A 22574-nucleotide genomic window follows, 5' to 3' on the forward strand; every position below is an offset into this window, starting at 1 on the left:
AGTCTTTCATTGACCCCACATATTCAAGAGACCAAGGCAAGATAAAAATGTCTGCAGCAACAGAGATGAGGTTCCAACAACAATGAACGTACTGCTTTTCCTGGCTAGTAGATTTCCTCATGTACAATATCACTCCATCTCCCATCCTTTGCCCTACATACATTTTCTTCAAGCAAAAGACATGAACAAGTGTGATTACACCCCCTTTTCACACCATAAATATTAGGACCACTGATAAAGGGTTTCTCCTCCTAATTAGAAGAAGGAGGTAGAGGAGCCAGTCAAGGAGAAGTCCACAGAGGGCACGGGACAAAGCAGGATGATGGCTGAACCCAGATTTCCAACGGGGGAGCTTTAGTGTCTCTGAGCAGTCAGGGTGCTGATCTCAGCTGACTTGCAGCAGGTAACTGATCAAAACTAACTTGTCTTATGTGGAGACACTGCATGACAGTGAGGGGAGACATTTGCCAGTGGCTTAGAAGATGTCTGATTGATTTCTGGCTAGTGGAGCAATTTGGAAGTCTGCCTTTGCTGGGGATGCAACTACAGCCTGTGAATTTGTCTTGCCATGGCTGTTCCTTTGCGTCCATTGCTCACTGTCAGGTTTTTTTTCTTCTCTGTCCTTTCCGATTTGGAGGGGAAGAGATCTTCAGGCAATATAAACTGTTCCTCTTTCTGTCATTACTCAAACCTATAAATGTAAGCAGCTCCTGTTGTGTGAGAAGCGTTCAGACAATTGTATTATGTGGGAAGTGTCATGAAATCTGATCTCTCATTAGTTAAACAGGAGACTCCATGGTCCCTCTCCACTGAAGGTCTGGGTACCACTGCTTCACATTAAACTATTAATTTAAATGGTCTTTGGCCATCTTCAAAACCAAGTAAAATTAGACACCTTTCCTATTTCCTTGTCCTGGACCAATGCAGAGAACAAATTCTGAATCTTTACAAATTGCTGATTCAGTCTAGCATTGGAACTAATATTTATCTTTGAGAAGGTAATGCTCAATAAATGGAAGCTGAATAATAATTAGTAGATCTCCCTTCCTTTTATTTTTCTAGGTGCCTTCTGGACAAGTTTTCATTGACTTTTCAAAGTAAATATTATTGTATTAAGAAGTGAAGATATCAATAATAGTGAAATAAGAACAAAATGTAGAGACAAGAAAATAATAGAAGCCTATTTTCAACATGCCACGAAGTAATATTTATACTGTTTAGTCCTAATGTTATAGGAGAAAATAAAGCAAAGAAATTTGTAAAGAGGCATAGACTGTAGGATGATATGCAAAACAAACATCGTCATACACAGTGCAGAAAAAAAGAAAAATCCGCAGTAATGTGGAACTCTGTGATGCTATATCATAATATCTACTCTTGCACTCTATCCAGCCACATTTAACCAGGTCTATTTCTGTTTGAAAATTCTCAGAAAAACTCGGACTACTTCAGAAGTCAGGCTCATTAGCAAAAAAATAATCATTAGATATACGGAAGTAATATTCAAGGTTTTCAAGTGGCCACTAAACTTGGTGTTTCCACTTGACAGTATTTTAATGCCAATTCAGAAAAAAAATATCTTTAAAGGGCTCACCAACACGTTTGGACTCAGTGGCTAGGCTGTATGAGTAAAGTAAACACTGCCTGGGGATGTTGCTGGGCCCTCGAAGTTGTGGTCTGTCCTGAAGGAATGCTACCCAGTGCACCAGGGGCTGGTGTTGACTTGGATGGTTGCAGACAATTCCTGTGTACATTTCTCAAGTACCAGCAGGCAGTTTGTGCGCCAGTGCTCTATTCTGCATGGCCCAATGTTTTACTAGCATAGGGGCAGGCTATCCAGCAATCTTGGTAATGATGGACTAGGTTTTTGAAGGGCCCTGTGAGAATTTGGAGCAAAGCTTCCAAGGAACGTTACTTCACAAAACATTGGTCTTAGTGGGTATTTTGCTAAACCTTCAATGCATAGTAATTTATGGTCTCAAATTTTTAATGTAGATAGAGAATGCTAAGCTGATTGTCTGATAAAACTTGTTTCCATCATAATTCTAGGCCCAAAAAGTAGTTCCTCTCTACATTTTTGTTGAGGGATGGGCGAGTCCTCAGCCAGTGTAGTTCAGCTGAATAAAATTTGTGTTTTAGTTTAAATGAAGTTTTGCGGGGGAACTTTCTCTCTCAGCTGGAAGTGCAAATGGGTATTGGCCATGGGTTGGTCCTGCTGTCAATGATAATGGGAAAATTGATGGTAGATGACAGGAACAATTTGTTAAGAGCTCCAGCTAACTCCTCTCACAATTTAAAAATGTCTAATGTCATTGGCTGCTAGATGAACTGGCAGTTCTGAAGAACAGATGGGACTGCAAAATCAGGGCTTGATAAAGCATGCCAGAGGTGGGGCTAGATCTCTTTTTGAGCCTTTGTTAATGAGTGTGGGTAGGGATTGTTTCCCCAGTCTGGAATGGTTTACAGCAGTGTGAAATTTCTATGCATACATAGCAAACTCTCATCCCCCCACCTGCAGTATGCCCATGATTTCTCTAGGAACATGTGCTATTGCATAAAATATGATCGCTAATATAGTGGGAGGTGGTATTAGATAACAGTTTGCTAGCATATTCTTGTGTATTAGCAAAATACATTGAGGTTGCATGAGAATTTTTATTTAGTTTTGAAGTGCTTTAAGACATGACTTGCTAATAATTAACATAGCAGAGAAAGACTGACTTCAATCTATCATGAGGGCCAAATTAAGGTTTTAAGTCTGGTCTTTTCAATAGGACCCAAGAGGTAGACACTGGAATACATTGTAACCCAATTAAGAGACAAAGTAAGTACACCAGCAGAATCAGCAAATGTTTGGGTAATAGTTTGAATCTCATCCATGTATTATTCGTAAACCATAGTAAATAGTAATTAACTTCAGTGTTTTTAACAAGCTCTTTGACTTTGTACTGAAGTGGACTAGGAGCTGCCACATGATTACTGTAGCTCAGCTGTTGGGGTGGTAACCTTTAGGGAAAGGGTGGTAGTGAACAGCTGGTAGGCAGCAAACAAGGTCTGTGGTTTCCTCAGTACTGTTACAAAACCTTCCATCAAAATATTAAACCAAATGAGGTAGAGCTGATCATAAAAGCAGATCACAAATAAAAGAAGATATCAAGCAATTTCATTAAAAAAATTAAGTATCAGAAGTTGAAGGATCATTGCTATTAGAAATTCAAGAGCACAAATTGTAAATCACTTTGTGAGAGCTTTTATTTTGATGTAAACACTTTGAAATGTGTCCGCTCACAGTAACTGCAGGGTATCAGTAAGCATATCTGTACCTATATTCTGATAAGTTTCTGAAGCAGCTCTGGTCCCTGCATCATTGTTTATATTTATTTAGACATTTTAGGATTAAACAGGGTTGTGAATACATAGCAGAAAATTGACTGGCTTGCAGAAACCCAGTTTTAGTAGGACTTTAAATTCTAGTATTTGAAATAGTATCAGGATTTTTTTCCACTCTCATAATGTACATAAATATTCACTAAAATAGGGAATGAGTTGGAAATGCACAGTTTTCCAGGTAAGTTCCCTACCTACCAAATTATCAAGTTATTCTTGTCCTTCCTCTTTAGCTCAATAAAGATTTAAATATTTCAACAAGGACGAACAGCATTAGTAGGAGAGCTGGAGAGTAGCACACTTCCAAAAAATCTTGTGGCACTAGGTACAGTATTCTCTCTTAAAGGGGATCCCTAAAAATTGGAGAAACTTCTGATGCATTCTCACATCTCATGAGTGCTGAGGTGTTCAATGAAAGTTAGCCACCATCTGCCTCCTGATTTTGCAAAACATGTCTGAATCTAAAACTTCATTCCTGTTGCTTTTTTGAGGCTAAAATTATCCCAAAGGGAGCAGAAGCAGTTTTTGTTAAAAGTGGTATAAATGGCTTTCCTTTCCCCTTTCCTTTCCTTTCCTTTCCTTTCCTTTCCTTTCCTTTCCTTTCCTTTCCTTTCCTTTCCTTTCCTTTCCTTTCCTTTCCTTTCCTTTCCTTTCCTTTCCTTTCCTTTCCTTTCCTTTCCTTTCCTTTCCTTTCCTTTCCTTTCCTTTCCTTTCCTTTCCTTTCCTTTCCTCTCCTCTCCTCTCCTCTCCTCTCCTCTCCTCTCCTCTCCTCTCCTCTCCTTTCCATCCAGCACTTTTTGTTTTGTTTGTTTTAACACAGAATAACAGAGAGGAAAGCCTTTTCTTTTACATTGGTTCAACTCTAGTCTAGTTCTCCTTCCTTCACCTCTGTTTGCCTGGATAGGCAAGTGAGGAATCAGTCAATAGAATAGAATAGAATAGAACAGAACAGAACAGAACAGAAAAGGCTATTTCAGTTGGAAGGGACCTACAACAACCATCTAGTCCAACTACCTGACCACTTCAAGTCTGACCAAGTTAAAGTATGTTATTAAGGGCATTGTACAGATGCCTCTTAAACATTGACAGGCTTGGGGCATCGATCACCTCTCAGGGAAGCTTATTCCACGTTTTGACCACACTCTTGTGGTTGACACCCAATTCAAGCTAAAGCTGAAAAAACCATATGTTTTCACTAGCAGCTTCTGTTGTGATGTGTTATATGATGGGTCACAAGTACTGCGACATTTAACGTGGTGCCTGGTAAATGCTGATGGAACCACTGATGAGATTAGAAAGTTTCTGAAGAGATATCTATGTGCTGCAGTCCTTCAGAAGGATGATTTTTCACCATATTAGCCAATGTGCTTTCTTTTATAGGATAACATAGTGGATGTCACTCTGTAGGTTTTCCCTTCATCAAGAAATGGTCTTTTGTGTTGCACTGCCTTTGCTTCTGCTGTCACACAGAGATGCTATTGCAATGAATGCATCTTGCACATCAAACAAGCTATCTATCCTGCTGCACTATATGCTTCTCGTGGTGACTAATTAACCTGTATGACCTCTATGTTAACTAACCTGTATGACCTCTACATCACACAAAAACTTGGACTTTTAAACACTTAGCATTCTTCTCCCCGTTCTCATACACATTATTGGTAATTGCATACCACTCTGCATACAATTTCGCCTTGCTGTGTTTCAGATGTTACCAGCTACTTCTTCTACTTTTTTCCTCCATTATTTTGTCCTTCAGAGGCTACAGTGTACTACCTGGACACTACTGCATACTTTTTAAAGGGTGACTATCAATATAGGATAAGAAGTGAGAACGAATTCCTGGCTAAGATATGAAGTGATATCTCCATGAACTTCTCATTCTTGTGCAAGAGAAAGAATGTACAGCTCTTAGGTATTAGCACAAAACTACAGTATTTGTTACTCTTCAGGGGCTACTCTGAATTCTGATTTGGCTGTTACTTTTTAACACAAAGATGGCTATGTTGTAGATCAGACATAATAACCCCTCTACGGCTTATCAAGTTCAAACATTTTCAGAAAAAGAGATACCAAGGATTGTAATATCCCCAAAAATAAAGTCTTGCACTCTCAAAGAGAGTAAAGTACTGGCAAAGTTTAATCTGGCATCAATAACTGAATGAGGGTCATATAGCCCTAGAAGTATAGACGATTAGACTTCCATTACTCCAGAAGAGACATACTTGGGCACAAGATAAACCAACAATCATAAAAGCAAACAGCATTTAAAATCCCAGTCTGTAACACTCAGAGCATTTAAGTAATTTTGAGATTAAAAAAAATTAATGCATACTACTTCAGATTTGTGTGTGTGTGGGGAAAATCTGTTACCTTTTCCTTTCCAATAATCCAGTAATTAATCATCAAATCTCTGGCATGATACAATTCAAGTACAAATAAGCAAAATTTTCAAAGTATTTGCAGCTTTTTTTTTTTTTTTCCCCTGTGGTTCAGTTAGCTTTTATTGGCCTTGAACATTCCTTCTAAATGCTCCAGTACGCAAATTCAAGATCAAAAACACCCACTTCAAATCCCAATGCAGAGTATTCACTACTAAGGGCTTCCCTGATTATTCAGTCCCTTGGATGCCATCATTCCTGAAATTATGTTTCCCAAAATTTTAGCATTATTTGAAATTTCAAAAACAATGTTGTGTTAACCTTTTTTCCGTTAATATTGCAACTCTTTTCAATGGATGTATCTTCCTTAGCTGGCCTGGTTATCTGTACTACTGGAATACCTAATTTTCTTAATCTCTTGTCTATTAGTTCTTACTCTCAACTTCTTCGTGTCCTAAGAATGCCTTTCTTTACATGTGAAAGGGGAGAAGTTGTGTAATGAAGGCCAACCACAGCCCTCCTTTTGTCTACTAATCCTATGTTTGTTATGAATTCTTCAGCACTCTTTCTGAATGAGAATTCTGATGAAAAGTTAGGTTGTTTTCCCATTTTGGATGAAATTCTGCTATCAGTAGAGAAAATATTTAATGTAGATCGTGTGACATCTTGTGGTGGGTTGACCCTGGCTGGGGGGCCAGGTGCCCACCAGAGCCGCTCTATCAGTCCCCTCATTCACCAGACAGGGGAGAAAAAAGTGTAACAAAAAGCTTATGGGTCGAGATGACAGGGAGAGATCACTCACTAATTGTGATCACGAGCAAAACAGGCTGAACTTAGAGAGGGAATTCATCTAATTTATTACTAAGCAAAACAGAGTAGAGGAATGAGAAATAAAATCAACTCTTAAAACACCTCCCCCCACCCCTCCCATCTTCCCGGGCTCAACTTCACTCCCGGCTTCAACCTCCACCCCCACTCAGCAGCACAGGGGGACGGGGAATGGGGGTTACGTTCAGTTCATCACACGTTGTCTCTGTCGCTTCTTCATCCTCAGGGGGAGGACTCCTCACGCTCTGCCCCTGCTCCAACATGGGGTCCCTCCCACAGGAGACAGTCCTTCACGAACTGCTCCAGCGTAGTCCCTCCCATGGGGTGCAGACCTTCAGGAGCAAACTGCTCCAGCGTGGGTCCCCCACGGGGTCACAAGTCCTGCCAGCAAACCTGCTCTGGCATGGGCTCCTCTCTCCACGGGTCCACAGGTCCTGCCAGGAGCTTGCTCCAGCGTGGGCTTCCCACGGGGGCATGGTATCCTTAGGTGCCTCCACCTGCTCCGGCATGGGGTCCTCCACGGGCTGCAGGTGGAATCTCTACACCCCCCTCATCCTTCCTCCATGGGCTGCAGCAGGACAGCCTGCTTCACCATGGTCTTCTCCATGGGCTGCAGGGGGATCTCTGCTCTGGTGCCTGGAGCACCTCCTGCCCCTCCTTCTTCACTGACCTTGGTGTCTGCCAGAGTTTCTTACATCTTCTCACTCCTCTCTCTGGCTGCAAAAGCTCTCTCTGGTTTTTTTTTTTTTCCTTCTTATGTTATCACAGAGGCGCTGATTGGCTTGGCCTTGGCCAGGGGTGGGTCCATCTTGGAGCCGGCTGGCATTGGCTCTGTCAGACACAGGGGAAGCTTCTAGCAGCTTCTCACAGAAGCCACCCCTGTAGCCCCCACTGCTACCAAAACCTTGCCATGCAAACCCAACACACATCTGAAAAATACATAAATGGAAATCTGGAATTGGAAAAACTGACCAGGTAATTACTAGGATTCTTTCCTCTTTCCCTCTTGAACAAAAAACAAAAAAACAAACAAACAAAAAAAATTAACAAAGGATACAGACCTGATACACAATGCAACTTAATAAGTAGACCCATGTGAAATCAACTAGTAGTCTTTTTGGATGCAACATTTTGACTGCAAGATCAGGCTGAAATATTAGAAAGGGATTTTTCTATAACAGAAGACAGCAACTTCTTCATGGAAAATGGGAGATACAATAATTTGTTAAAAAACCTATCACTGCAAATTAAAAACCCAATGTACCTTGAAGGCACAGAAGTGTAAGGTTTGTAATGGTAAGATTAATAAAGTAAGATTAATGATGAGATAGAGGAAAATTAAATTAGAGAAAATAATTTTCTCCATTGCCTAGGAGCCCTCCACTTGGAGCTTTTGTTTATCAGATGTCTTCTGAACAGAAAAAAACCCAAACAAACAAAAACCTCATAGTCACTTAAAACCTATCTTATAAGAAGAAGTAATTAAGGGGATTCATATTGTGCTTGGGCTCTCATTGGTCATAGACACTGAAGTTTCATAGACTCATAGAATTATAGAACAGTTTGGGTTGGAAGGGACCTTTGAAGATCATCTAGTTCCAAGCCCTCTGCTGTGGGTAGGGACATCTTCAACTAGATCAGGTTGCTCAGAACCCCATCCAACTTGATCTCGAATGTATCCAGGGATGGGGCATCTACCACCTCTCTGGGCAACATCCTATTTTTCAATCAAAATAATATATTGATATTGTGTGCATTGTAGTAGCCTTGCCAAACTTTTACCGTATCTTACATTTTTAATGGGGAAATATCATTTCCTGTCATCTCACCCCAATGAGATTATGAGCAAAACCTGTTGATGACTTCTTCCTGAAATGGTGTGTAATTTTTTTTTTTTTTTGGTAACAGGTTGTTTTATGTTAAACTTGTTGCTATGTACCGCCATATCACTTTTGCATCCAATTTCCCTGTTTATCTCAATTCTTATGTATGGTGTTGAGTCTATAAAATGGCTTCTGACTACATAATGAAATATCTTCTTTTGCCCATGAGAAATTTGTTCACAGTTCATTTATGAGAAGCTCCCACAGTTTTTATTTTCAGAACAGGTTGAAATGTTCTTTTCTTACTCGACTTCATTTTTTACTGAATAATTCATAATATTTTCTTTCCCCCTAAACTACATATGTGGGGGCATTAGAATCTTCTATAAATACTTTTGATAGCTCATTTCCCCCATAGCTAGAATATATCAGATGAAATTAAAATCCCCCATTTGAATGTCTGCACCCAAAATTTTATCTCTCTGAGTTTAGATGAATATTCAGGCTTGTTTTGTTGTGGTTTATTTCCCTCTCCTTCCCCCCCGCCCAGAATGGTCTGTATTTAAACTTTTGGCCAAAGATCTGATACAGAAGCATTTGAGAAAACTTCATAGTTCTAAATAGTCTGCTTACTGATCAAATTACTAAACTCTTGTTAGATATTAGCTGTATCAGGGAACAGGAAAGTCTGTTTAGGCAGTTCAAAGCATCTTGGCAGACTAAGCTTTTCCGATGTCAGTGGAGCTTCTATAGGTTTACACCAATAAAAGATTGTTGGGGAGATTATATATTTGATTGAGAGCTTTCCTTGGACTAGATTTTATTGTCTGCATCCTTCACTTTTTATGCACCCATGTCACTGTGTAATTCTCATAAATTTTTCTCTTATTTTGTTTAAGTTTTCTCTCATCCAACCTTATAGGATCAGCGGCACTGAAGGTCTATCTGAGATTAAAATATCACATGCAAACAATACAATCATCTACTTATGAGATTTAGCAAAAAATAACAATTTAACTGAAAATAAGATATAAAATAATAGGTTTTTTTTTTCTTTCCTACACCGGACAATTTCTCTGCTATTATTTTAGCTCTTCAGGCCTATACAGAAAATACATGGTGAGAAGAATTCTTCTTCCTTTAGTATATCATCCTTGGAAGTAATTTTGGATTTTTTTTTTATTAATTTTGCAGATTTTCATGAGCACCAATGAGAGCACATCTAAAAGGACACAAAGCATATGCCATGACTTGGTGAATTGTCCAGGTTTAACTTGATGCCTAATTTGAAAACCGCACGTTTGATCCAGCAATCATTAAGAGGTAAAGCTCTAAGGTAGCATTTTCACAGTCACTTGTTAAAGTAAAATGCTCTTTAAGTCATGCAATCTAACTCTGGTTTTGAAAAAAAATTGCTTGTAAACCTGCCTATGAGAGCAGGAAAGGATAATATCGATCCTTTAGTATTCTGCCTGACTGCACCAGCAGTTTGCACTGCTTGTGTGTCTTTCATTTAACCATGGCAAAATACAGACTAGATGGAAAATTGCTAAACTGATCCCTGTATTACACATGGAACTTGTAACTATGTAGGTATGGACATTCCCTACTCTAAGGCTGTTTTCAGATGGTTACAGCTTTGAAAAACCCTCATTTCTTGTGAGGACTTGCTCATGCTGATTGCATACCTTTGGATGGATACTTCAGTAGTCATATTTCTATTACACTCCATACTCTATTCCAGGAATTGTTTCTGATGCCTGTGTATTGTATTCAAACCTCAGGTAGATACAAGTCATCTTCAATGTTTGTGGTTGAACAACTCACTGTAGGTCACTGCTGCTGGAAATTACTTGTAGTTTTCATAGCTGAATTCGCTCTCTAAGGATCTTTAAAATATTTTGACTCAGTACTTTTTATGATTTGAGAAGTATTAGAGTGTCCCGGTCTGTTTGGGTAAGGGCTGGGTCGTCATCAGTACAAATACCAGTTATCTTTGGCTGACTATAAAAATTTATCATTGCAACTAATTTTTCAATCCCAATATATACGTAGATTGTTCTGGCACTACAAAACAACAAAACAAGACCACTAGACAATGCATAGTTTCACTTTTCATTTATTTTGCTGTTCAAACGTCTTTATTTTAATTTGACCTAGAGAAATCCTAAAACGTATATATCAAGGCAGACAATGAAGTGAGAAAGAAGATATGCTTGAGAGAGATTGTATCTCCAGAAATTTAGCATAAGAAGAGCTTTTGGGGTTTGGGGGTTGGTTTTTGTTTGGTTGGTTGGTTGCTTTGGTTGCTTTAGTTCATTTTGGGCGTTTTTGAGAATTTATCAATCTTAGATACTGTTCGTGAGTTGGAGTGGGTTGCCAATTCTGATTGTAAAAGAATATCTTATTTTGTTGGTTGTTGTACATCAGTTAGGCATATGTTCTCGGAACTGTTTGACTTCTGAGAACAGGACACAGACATATTATTGAGTTTAACATCTCTAAGGTGTTTCCTACTCCAACTTTGACTTTGACATACTGCCAAAGAATACCTTGCAAACAGAGAGCTTGTAGAGTTAGAATATGTCCAACTGTCTACAGGAATTTCCAATATAAGGCAGAAGTAAAATCATAAATCTTAGCTCTAAGAATGCCATATTCTTCCACTACCTGAGCGATGTGAAGTACCTGAAGTTTAAGAAAAGAGCTACAGGGGTTTTTTAAAAAATTTTTTTGAATAACAGTAGTATTACTACTAATTCTACTGATGCTTCCACTACTACTAGAATTTTCTGTTCCTTGACCTATAAATTGTACCTCTTCTCTGTGAATTGGGCTTTCACTGAAGGACAAGGACCATGTGAGGAATTAAGCATATGCATCAGAATGAAGAATATGGCATAAACAGAAAATATGATTCTATATGGACATATTTGCAATGCTAATGTAGTATAAAGAGGCTGTAACATTACTGTAAACCTCTTTTTATTTAGTGCCTCAAGTCACCTTTGCAAATGGCAGAGTTCCTGTCAGCCATACATTTTTGTCATGGGCTTCTGAATAAATGAATCATCACCAAACAGAATTTTTGATTGCTTCCTTCTCTTTATTTTAAGCTCTGAAAACTCCCCAGATTCACAAAACTAAACAGCTTAAAATAACAAATAATGAAGCCACGTGCATTTGCTCCAATTCCATAATTGCTTGGTTTTCTTCCTAGAATATCAGAAAATAATTAGGAGACTACACAAATGGCTGGATGCTTACATGAAATCCACATACTCAGCTCAGAAAACTCACAGTAACAGAACAATGAATTACTGTCATGTACAAGGATTAAAAGCAAAAAAAAAAAAAAAAAATCCACATGGAAGACTGCATTGCAGGGTCTCTCTAAAACTAATCATTATTATTTTTTGCCTAATATATGTGTAATCATTCTCTTCAGAACTGTCACAGCTTGAGCTGAAATAATCACTCTATGAGGCAAAACCCTCTCATTTATGCTGATAAAATGCAACTCATGACAACTTCAATCCTGTGGTTTTGATGTGACTCAGAATAAAACATCTGCAATAAACAAATGTATTAGGGTTGCTAAGAACTAGTAGAAGTACACTTTGTTTCAGTTGTGGATCAATTTAGTTTGTATGAAGAAAAATAATGTTCACACGATTTCCTTAAGGAAAATAGAACAATCTCCTCTTGTAGAAGTTTAATTCAGGGTCTAGAAATATTAACAAGTTCTGATGGGGTTAAGCGGTTCAACTATGCTGAAGAATATGCAAAAACTCTCATGAACTTGTGGCAGGGAGAGTTATTATTTGCAGGTGACTTATCAACTGAGAGCAGAAAGAACCCAACAGTCAGAGTAGTGTTAATAGCGTGGTGAGTAGTGAAATACAGTAGTGAAATATGTGTTCGAGGTGGGCAAGTAAAAGTAGACAATATTGTATTCATAGGGCTGCATTAAGCTGCGTGTGCGTTAGTAGATACTATAACCTCTTCTCAGAATTATGGCTATGTCCATAATGGCATCACTGTGTGAAAGAGCAGAGTCTCACTGAAAATTGAAGGTTAATATTCTCTTAAAATCTGATGTTGAAAGTCATCATTCAAGTTTGATGGACCTAATTTTTTCCCTTATTTACACCATTTTAATGATGATCTAACTCCATTCACTTCAATAAAGCAGTTGTGCTTGATGTACAGGGACTGTGTGAGAAGTGGTGCCAAAGAGTGTTGTATAATCTGTTCATAAAAATTCCCACCATCAAACACCTTCTCTGACAACACAGTTCTTAGGTTAAATGCCTGACTGCCCAAAAGTATATCATTAAAGCCAAATTCTGTCCTTAGGTGCACTCCCAAGAAACCTGACTTTGGTCTGTAATACACAACACAAATCACTGAAGAGGACCAATCCACCCAGCCGTATGTCTTTAAATTAAACCACACATTTTAAACAGTGAGTTATCTGAACTTACAAACAAGAAAAAAAAAGCAATCCATTTTGATTTTATTTTGCAAAACATCTCAGTATAGAGTCAACTTCAGCAGCTTTCTCCAAGTGATGCCCTCATTATGCAGGGCAACTTGTAAAATGCGTATGGATGAAGCAAAGTTATAGCCAATGTGCTGAGCATGAACATACTGGAACATCTTAATAAGAGTCTCCATTATGTTTGGAAAAAAAAGTTATGAGATAGGGATCTTTATTAATAAATATAATTTTGATAATCTGTGCCACCTCCATGCTAAAACCTGGTCTCTAGACTCTCCTGTGGCAAACGTAATTTCTGAGGCTGCTTCTGAAAGACCAGATTAGCACAGCTGAGAAATATGAAATATTTACTGATGTTACAAAACAGCAGGCAGGTGGAACAACACGTACACTAGAGCAAAGACCTTTAGCACTGAACATCCCCCCCCCTCCCCAGGCCCTCCCCTTCCAATCAAACAGCAGCGGTCCACAAACACTTGAGAGACCTCTGCCAGGTCGTACAACAAGCCTCGGCCAATTAGTCATGACAAAGAAGGTGCCACAGCTGGGGTTTACCACTGGAAGTTGCATTTGTCTCCCAGTCTACTCTGAATCCTGCTGGTCTAGCTGTACCATGACCCTGGGACCCCAGGTGTCCAAAACTGATTGTTGGCAGATTGCAAATTACACTGGCTGGCTGTGCCTGGCTTGCGGGGTCAGGGAGTGAGAAAGGGCCAGCGGCGCTGACCTGCAAATGCATGACATAAAGCTGTGGAGGAGCACAGAGCGGCAGTTGGTTGTACGGCTCTCCCGAATGATGCACGGGCCTCGGAGAGGCTGCCCTCGGCCAAGCCGTGCTTTCTGACGGAGGCAGACCACGGAGAGCTTGCCTCACTTCTGTGGAGATGCCTTTTCCAGAATTGCTCTCACTATTGCTCCTGTCACTCTTGCTGGTTTAAGGACGCACGATAAATGCATTTACTGGGGCTTTTTGTTTGTTTGTTTTGATTTAGCCCCAAATATTTACATACATGGAGAAAACTTAGTAGCTAACTAGAGAGTAAGTTCTTGCATTGACAACTAGCCTTTTACAGTAAGTGAGCATTTATTAACCTGAAAGTGTGACACAGTCCTACAGCACTCAGATTAGTCAGGCTTCATCACACATGAAAAGCCTTGTGTGATACACCACCACAAAAATGTCCTTTTCAGCTGCTGAACATACATTTAAAAAAATACTGACATATCTTGCTGTTCTGCTGTATTCAAAATAAGTGTGCATATATAAACACAAACTCTTTGCCTGACAGAGTAGGGTTTCTAGAATACCACCAGAGGAGAGTTTATCATAAGCTCTGTGTGACCATGTTTATATTGCATATAACCTTTCAAGCCCTATTGCCTTTTTCTTTGTATGTATAATGCAGAGATCTGACCCATGACTAAGATCACATAACCATAATGGAAATAGTAAATAATATTAACTCAAAATTTTGAGTTGTGAGTATGAGTAGGAGAAGCTGATGATTTGTCAGATACCTTTGATACATTCTTGCTGGATTTTTTTTTTTGGGGGGGGGGGGCTTTTCTGGGGATTGTTTGCTTTTCTTTTTCTTTTTTTTTTTTTTTTTTTTTTGGTTGGTGTTGCTGGTTTGTCCTGGGAGTTTGGGGTTTTGTAGGGTTTGTTTGTTTGTTTGTTTTTCAGATTAAATACTGTTTCCTTGAGTGTAAGGACAAACAAATGACCAAAGAAATCTTCTTATCTCATGACACTCAGACCTAAAGCTCTTATTTCTAATTTAGCATTTTCTCAGAGCCGAGTTCTCTGTGCTTCTATGGCTGAGTTTGGTACTTCTTTGATGATGTTTCTCTCCAGATCTGTACTATTGGTCTGTATTTCTCTATATATTGCCTCTGAAAATTTCTGCTTTAGGACTGTGAGAGCATAGGTTTCATGCATTTGTCAGTTCTTACTGAATTTATCTTCCTTGAACATGTTCAACTCTCCCCTTAAACCCTTGAAAATGTAAAATTTTAAAATCCTGTGACATCTTCAGATGCAACAGATCTGAAAGACGAAACTTATTGAAAGTATGTGTCCATATGGAAAATTGTACTGTGGGAGCTGTTTGTCACAAATGCAATTTTTTTCAGTTTTAATGACTTGTGCTACTTACTTTTGGTGCTGGAATCCTCTAAGGAAGTGCCGGGGAAGATGTTGGTGACAATTTTTCCCTGATCTTTTACTTGACACACTTATTTCTCCCTCAGCTTCTCTATTTGTTTTCTTTACACAGATTCAAGAGCTTCTCACCATACTCTGTGAGACCTGGATGGTGACACACAGGTGGTTGTTTCTTCTAGTCACATATAATATCTCTCAATCTTGTAGGAAAGCTGAGCTTTGAAAGTGGATGGATTTTAAGAAACCCCTTCCCTCTCCTACTTCTGTTTTCTTTAAAGTCTTTGTCTTATCTATTGAGGCTGTAAATTTTTCAGGGTAAAGATTTTTTTTTTCCCCTCATATACTATATATTAAGACATAAAATGTGTTCCAGTCTCTGTTAAAACCTTAAATTGTTACCCTGAGAGACACTTCAGTCAATGAGTTTGAAGACTGAGGAAAAAAAAAATAAATTGTTCCCCTAATCAGAGAGAACAGAAAAAAAATATTCGGTAACTGAGCTCTCATTACTTTAGTATATATGAATTATAGTGCTTCATACCTATAAAGCTATGTGCTGACTTTTGTTGCATTAGCTGAAATGTAATCTCTAGTTAAATGATAATTAAGCAATATTACTGCAGGGAAAGGGCAAAGGGAATACATAGAAAGAACCTTATCAAGAAAGGGTCGCTCTATGCTATCTTCTCTAAGAAAACACAGGGACACACTACACCAAAAAAACCCCCAACAAAACAACTGTCAGAGTGAGCAAGTGCTGTGGCTATAGGGTAAAGAATTGTCATATAGGTCCTCTTTTGTTTCATGTTTTCTTTTGATTTTTGTATGCTCTACGTGGAATGACTCTACAGGACAGAGTAGAGATGAGTTTGCAGAAGAGCCTAAGCAGTCACAAAGATCTTATTTCACAGTGCTAAAGCTGCTGAACCAGTTGAAGAAGAATGAACACCCCAGAGCTGATCCAGAGAGTTGCATGGTGGAGCATGAACTGTTCTTGCTGGACTGTTGTGAAAGAACCATCCCTTTATACGCTTTGGGCACCGCACTGTGCTCTGGACTTCTGTAGGGGGTACAAAGGTAAAGATTTGAGTGTGGGTTAACAATTCTGGGTAGCCAAAACTCAAATATTTAGCATTTGGAATAGCAGGAGTCACCACTTTTTCAATGCAATTAGGTGTGTGTATATATATTCTGTATATATTTTTCTATATCTGTGAGGCAGGGAGATTTTTCATTTTCCTTTTTCTTTAAAGAGGATTTTAAGCTAGATGCCAGGACAGATATCATGACAGCCATAACTACAGATTTCTCATCTTCTCTCAGGGGACTGAAAATGGGGGATATCCCATTTGGAAAGGCTCTTTCAGGCTCTCATTTCACAAAGTGTGTGTGTGGGTCAATCAGAACCTTCCTCTTTTGTTAGTTACGTTCAAAAGGGAGTTCACTATAATTGGGTTTGAGGGGGCAACAGTTGGTAAGGAAGTACAGTTCTTTGGAGGGACAAGTTCTTTTGGAGGAACAGAAATCAAAGTGCTATCAGGCACCCGGTTTTGGTGACTGGTTAAAAAGAGAAAGTAAAAACCTGAGTGTTGAATGATGCTCATCTTTAAAAAGGCTTAATGTTCTTTGCCACAAATTTATTTGTTATCTCAAAAATGAGACATCTCTAATAAACTACAGCCTCTATTTAAAATGTAAAGACAGTAAGATATGCTCTAAATCAACAAAGGACAGGTATCTTTTGGAGTTTACTGCATAGGTTTCCCAAGTTAAGTGTTGACGGTAGTAGACACTGAACTTTCTATTAATCTTTTTTTCTTATTTTATAACAATTCTTTTCTAATGATCTTTCACTATCCTAACCAGATTGTCTCCTTCTACCTCGCCCCTCAGCTTTCCCAAGTACAATCAAAAAGCAGTGTGATGTTCTCATCTTCAATTTCCAATTTCACTAACCAAGTCCTTTCATTTCATACATATTTCAAGAGATGTATTTTGGGAAGGCATTTGTTTCCCCTTTTCTTTCCCATTTTTCCTCATGCTGTTCAGAATGCTTTTTATCATCCCTCTTTACTTTTGTTTCCATATTAACAACTGAACCCTCGTTAAGCTTCAGGCTTTCACAGTAGAGAGAGTGGGAATGATCACAAAAGCTTCCCTGTCTTTCATAATCATTCTTCTAGATCAGCCTGAACATCCTGCCGTTTGAGATAGCACTTCTAAAAACCCCACGTTTGGTTGCCAGTAGTAAAGGTATCGATTCTCTTTTATATTGATTGCCTCTCTCAAACAGCCTTCTCATGTGTGTCCCTGTACTCCATTGTCTTTGTTGTGGTGTGTTTATTTCAGGGATCTCACCAAACACATCATACAGACACAAGTATTGTAAATTAATCCCTGAGATGGGTTTAGGAACAGCCCTTTGCTGAAAGAAAGGCCCAGAAATAGAAAAAAAAACCCCAAACCCGACACATGACTAAATACTTCTGAGTAAGAACTATTTATATTGTCCATAGTGATATGTTTTAGCAGTAGCTATCAATTTATTTTCTAATTCTGCAATTCCTTTCTTATGGTGCATTTTGTTTCTCTGCTGGGAAGGACAATGTTGTTCTTAATAAAAACACAGTATTGATTTTACTTAGAAATATATTATACTAGTCCATGAATAAAATATTAAACATTGTTTGTTTCACGATGAAGCATGTCGAAACCCTTGTAAAACAAATTATTTTAGATAATATTGATATTTCTGTGGCTATTTGTTTAATTAGTATACTACAGCTCTGTAATAGTTGCCCTCTTCACTACCTTAGCAGCAAACAAATTTCTTTTGTGTTTAAAATAAACTTGCACTGTATTTGGAACATTGCCTTACATTACTACATACTTTATCACTACATCATCTCAGTTCTTCACTGAAGAACTTTTTATCACTAGAGTAACAAAGTAGGAAAATAACCTTGCTGTTTGTGGTCATATACTCAGGGCAGATGTCAGAGGGCTGGAGTTCACAGACTTGTTGAGGTTGGAAGGGCCCTCTGAAGATCATCTGGTCCGACCTCACTGCTCAAGCAGGATCTCCTAAAACAGGTTTCTCAGGACTGTGTCCAGTTGGGTTTTTGGTATCTCCAAGGATACAGACTCCACAACCTCTCTGGGCAATCTGTTCCAGTGTTCATTCACCTTTAAATTATTTTTTTTTACATTTTAATATTCCATTTCTTGTATTTCAATTTGTGGCTGTTGCCTCTTGTCCTGTCAGGTTACTACTGGTAACAGTCTGGCTTCCTTTTATTCATTCCCTCTATTAGGTATTTATATGCATTGATAAGATACTCCCTGGATCTTTTCTTCTCCAGGCTGAGCAGTCCACACTCTCAGCCTCAGCTGCAGTCCCTTAATCATCTTCATAGCCCTTTACTGGAAATCACTCCAATATGTTCTCTTCTTGTACTGGAGAGGCCAGACCTGGGCACAGTACTCCAGGCAGGAACAGGAACACATCCATCCGTTTGAGGTATTGGCCACTTCTTGCAATTATTTATCATCTGCAAACTTACACAGGACGTACTCTTTCTCATCATCCAGGTCATTAATGAAAATGTTAAACAGTCTTATTTGCCCCGGTATCGACCCCAGGGGTGTAACACTAGGGACTAGCCTCTAGCTGGACTTTGTGCCAGCCCTGCTTCTGCAGCTGAATCTGCCATAGCCTAGACCCTGACTTGAAGAATTTGCTTCATCTTTATGCATCTTAGATTCACAATACCTGAAAAAGGCAGTAGGTCTTCTTAAGTTTTCAATAAAAATTGCTATGTAACAGCTAGACATTATTTTCAGTCAGGTATTTTACCCCCTTTTATCAGTTATGAGTTAGAAATTGCATTTCTGTATTAAAAATATTGCAATATATATTTTTATCACAGAAGGAGACAACTTCTTTGTTCCAAGTTTTTTTCTTAACAGATTTTGGGAAAAACTTTTCAAGAACTCAGATTTAATTTCATCAGCAACAACTATTCAACTTCAACCACATTTTCAATTACTTTTATGTTATTAAAAAAAGTATCCAGATTAAAAACTAGAAATTAACTCTTATAAATAGTGTTGTACTGGCTAAAAAGCGACTCCTTTTTTGCTTAGGAAAGGTAGGTTTTTAAACTAGTTTAACAAGATTTTAGACCAAGTAACATCAACCTAATAATTCCTAGTGGTACTATAACTCTGTTTTAAGCACATTTATGAACTATGTAATGTGGCATGTCCTTTATTTTGTTAAAATACAGTGTAATAAAGAATAAGCATTTTCTGCGTAGAGCAAATTGAGACATGACAAAGAGTTAAGTATTCTATAAATGCTTCTGGCACCCTATAAATCATCAGCTAAAGAAAATGCTGACAAATATCAACATCAATGGAGTATTGATCTACCAAATGCACTTCAGCCTTTCACTAAATAGTTTTCCTTAAGCATACAAATTAAACAGACGAGAAAGGAAAATCAGATCTTTGGCACTACTCACACCTTCAACAGATTTGCAGGGAGTTTTGTAATTATTATCTCCTGGTCTTCTACTGTTTTCAGATGACTTCATCTGAGATGAGAGAGATCTCTGTAATATCACATTTCATATGCTTCGATATACGACATATGAAAATAAGCATTTAGTAACATGCCACTTAGTGTGCATTTGGTGTGTACTCTAAGTTAAAATGGCAATTAAGAACAGTGGAAGGTTGTGATACAAAGAAAATTTCATGCTATACTTGTATATTGAATTACATAATCTGGATTCTAATATAGCTTTTTATCAGTTTGGGTAGCATGGATTCCCTATAGAAAGAGAGCCTCCTGAGAATGGGTAACATTATCAGAATCTTCAAGCAGGTGACATTTAAAAAAGAACATCCAAAGGCAGTATCATAAGCAGATATGTCTTCTTCACCTAATAAAATAGGGCTGGATGTTAAATGCAGACAATAATATTTTATTAACATTATCAGGATGTCCAAAGAGAGGTTATGAGGCAAACACGTAACTGTTTTGCTACCCTTTCATATGTGTTGTAAAAATTAATTGCTACTAGGAGTCAGGTTATTTCAATTTATTTTCTCCTATTTGATGGATTCCTTTATTAATGTAATGATTTAGGGTTGCTCAACTTCTCCTACAATTCAAGTCCTGAAATTTTTCATCAGACAAAACAAACTCAAGCATGTAATCATCTAATGCTTGGGAAGAGTGGTTTAATGATTAAAATCTTAAAAAGCCCACTTCTCCTTTCCATTACTCTGTTTTTTATTTCAGTGGCATGTTTCTGGTTCTAGATAAATTAAGGTAACAATGAAATGAGCTCGGTTTGATGTTATTTTTTTGCACCTTTTTATGAAGAATTCTATAAACGGAGGAAAAGTGGTGAGTTAACATAAAGGTAGGAAATAGCAATCACCATTTTAACTCCAGATTTGTCATTCAAGTAGCCAAATAATCTCCATGCAATAATGACTAGTATCGACAGTGTTTGCATTCCACACTTGAAAATGTAGCCTTTATAATAATTTTATCTTATGAATATACTTTCTGTAAATATATATTTTATGTATATATGTGTGGGTGTATGCATTTTTTCTGAGTAATAAATTAAACCAGTGTTTTCAAACTCTTTACCCACCAATAGTTATATCACATGGTTCATGAGTTGTCACTTATGTCTTTCTCCACTACTGCTCTGTAGAAACTCTTCCTTCCTACTGCTGTTGAATCAGCAACATCGGCTGCAGCCTCTGCAAGAATATGCATGCCGCGCCTAGCTGATGTGCTGTTGATGATAGAAAACTCAAAAACTTGTGGAAATTTGGACCTTCTGGCTGAAACCAGTCTGAATCTGACTGTATAAAAGTGGAACACATTAACACAGGACTAATGACCTCAGGTACAGAACAACAAAGGTTATTATGTATTCTCAGGCTGAGTGGAAGGAATGATTCATGAGAAATATTGCAGGCATCTGTTACATAAATAGGTTAGCCTTGTTTAAAGGTTGGCAAGTTCCTCCCTCTGGTTCATTTTCATTTATGTTTTACAAGTCATATTATGTATTAATTATTGTATTTTGATCACGTAGCTTGTTAGATAATGCATGATCATCTCCTCTCAGATCTCAGCTGAAATGTTAAATGCACGCTGAAGCACATGTCTACAGAGCAGTTCTTCAGTATATGCTTTTAAAATTAAACACCATTGAACAACTTCTTAAAAGTCGAAGACTGCAGATCATAATGTTTTTATAAAATGGACTTACACACACACACTGAACCTGTAATCTAGATGGTAACTCTCCCCTCCACCTTTTTTTTTTTTTTTTTACAGCAAGGGACTAAAAATTACCTTATTATACAAATTACATTAGTTTAGTTTGTGAGTCATTAGCTATTAGCCAGTGATTTTCTATACTAATTTATTGTTTAATAAATTATAAAACTTGTAGCATCCCATCAACCGAATCAGATGACTAGAGACTTATATTTAGGCAGAAATATTTCAGACAGTAACATATAGAAAACAAAATAACTTCTATTCTACAGTGATGGAGTTAGTTGCATACCTACTGTACTTTGTTCGTGTTGAGTCTGTATTTTAGCTTCACATCAGTCAAATTATTTCCCCAGAGTTTACTGGGAGGTCCAGCTGACACAGTTTCTTTTCCCTAGAGCTCATCAATACTCCTATTAAAAATTCCAGGGAGAATTTTTGAAGAGTTACATGGGAACTGGCCACCCAGCTTAATTGACTGTCAAAATTGAATTGAACCCTGCCATGAGACTATCTAAAGGAGCCTAGAAGCTTATCTCATTTAGATCTAGGTTTTTCCTCTTCACATCACTGTAGAAGTCTCTAGAAATTTAGGATAATCCATAGTTACAAATGAGGAAAAAAAAAAAAATAGGTGACTGCCTGGTAGGCAGCAGTGTCTCACACACGTTTTTCAACCTCTTAAAAATAAATTTGCTTATGCTGAACTTATTCAAGATTATCACATATTTGTAATTCAAAGCTAAGGAAAATCATTGGTCAGAAAGCTTGAAGTGGTTTAGATAGACCAATATTTGGAAAGAAATAAAACTGTAAGCTGAGAATGGAAAAACCTTGCAAATGACATGGCTGTGTAGAAGGCCATTGTCAGATAGGAAGACAGTTTCTTAAAGGCAGCAGTTTTCCAAGCGAAAGATTAATTAGCCAAAGGATTTGAGCTAAGACCCACAATACGGTGTTGGCTGCTTTGGTTTTCATCTGTTATTATAATTAGGATATTAGCTTAGAATAATCAGGACTCTAGTCTGTTACTTATTGCATTCACCCATAACAATAAGATGATCCTAGTCTAAAAAAACCACCAAACCAAACCAAACCAAAAAACCTCCCTCACAATTTAGGTAGAATATGAGGAAGAAAAACTAGAGAAAAGATAACTGAGAGATTATCA

Source organism: Balearica regulorum, chromosome 2, assembly GCF_011004875.1.
Source record: "Balearica regulorum gibbericeps isolate bBalReg1 chromosome 2, bBalReg1.pri, whole genome shotgun sequence".
Classification (NCBI taxonomy): Eukaryota; Metazoa; Chordata; class Aves; order Gruiformes; family Gruidae; genus Balearica; species Balearica regulorum.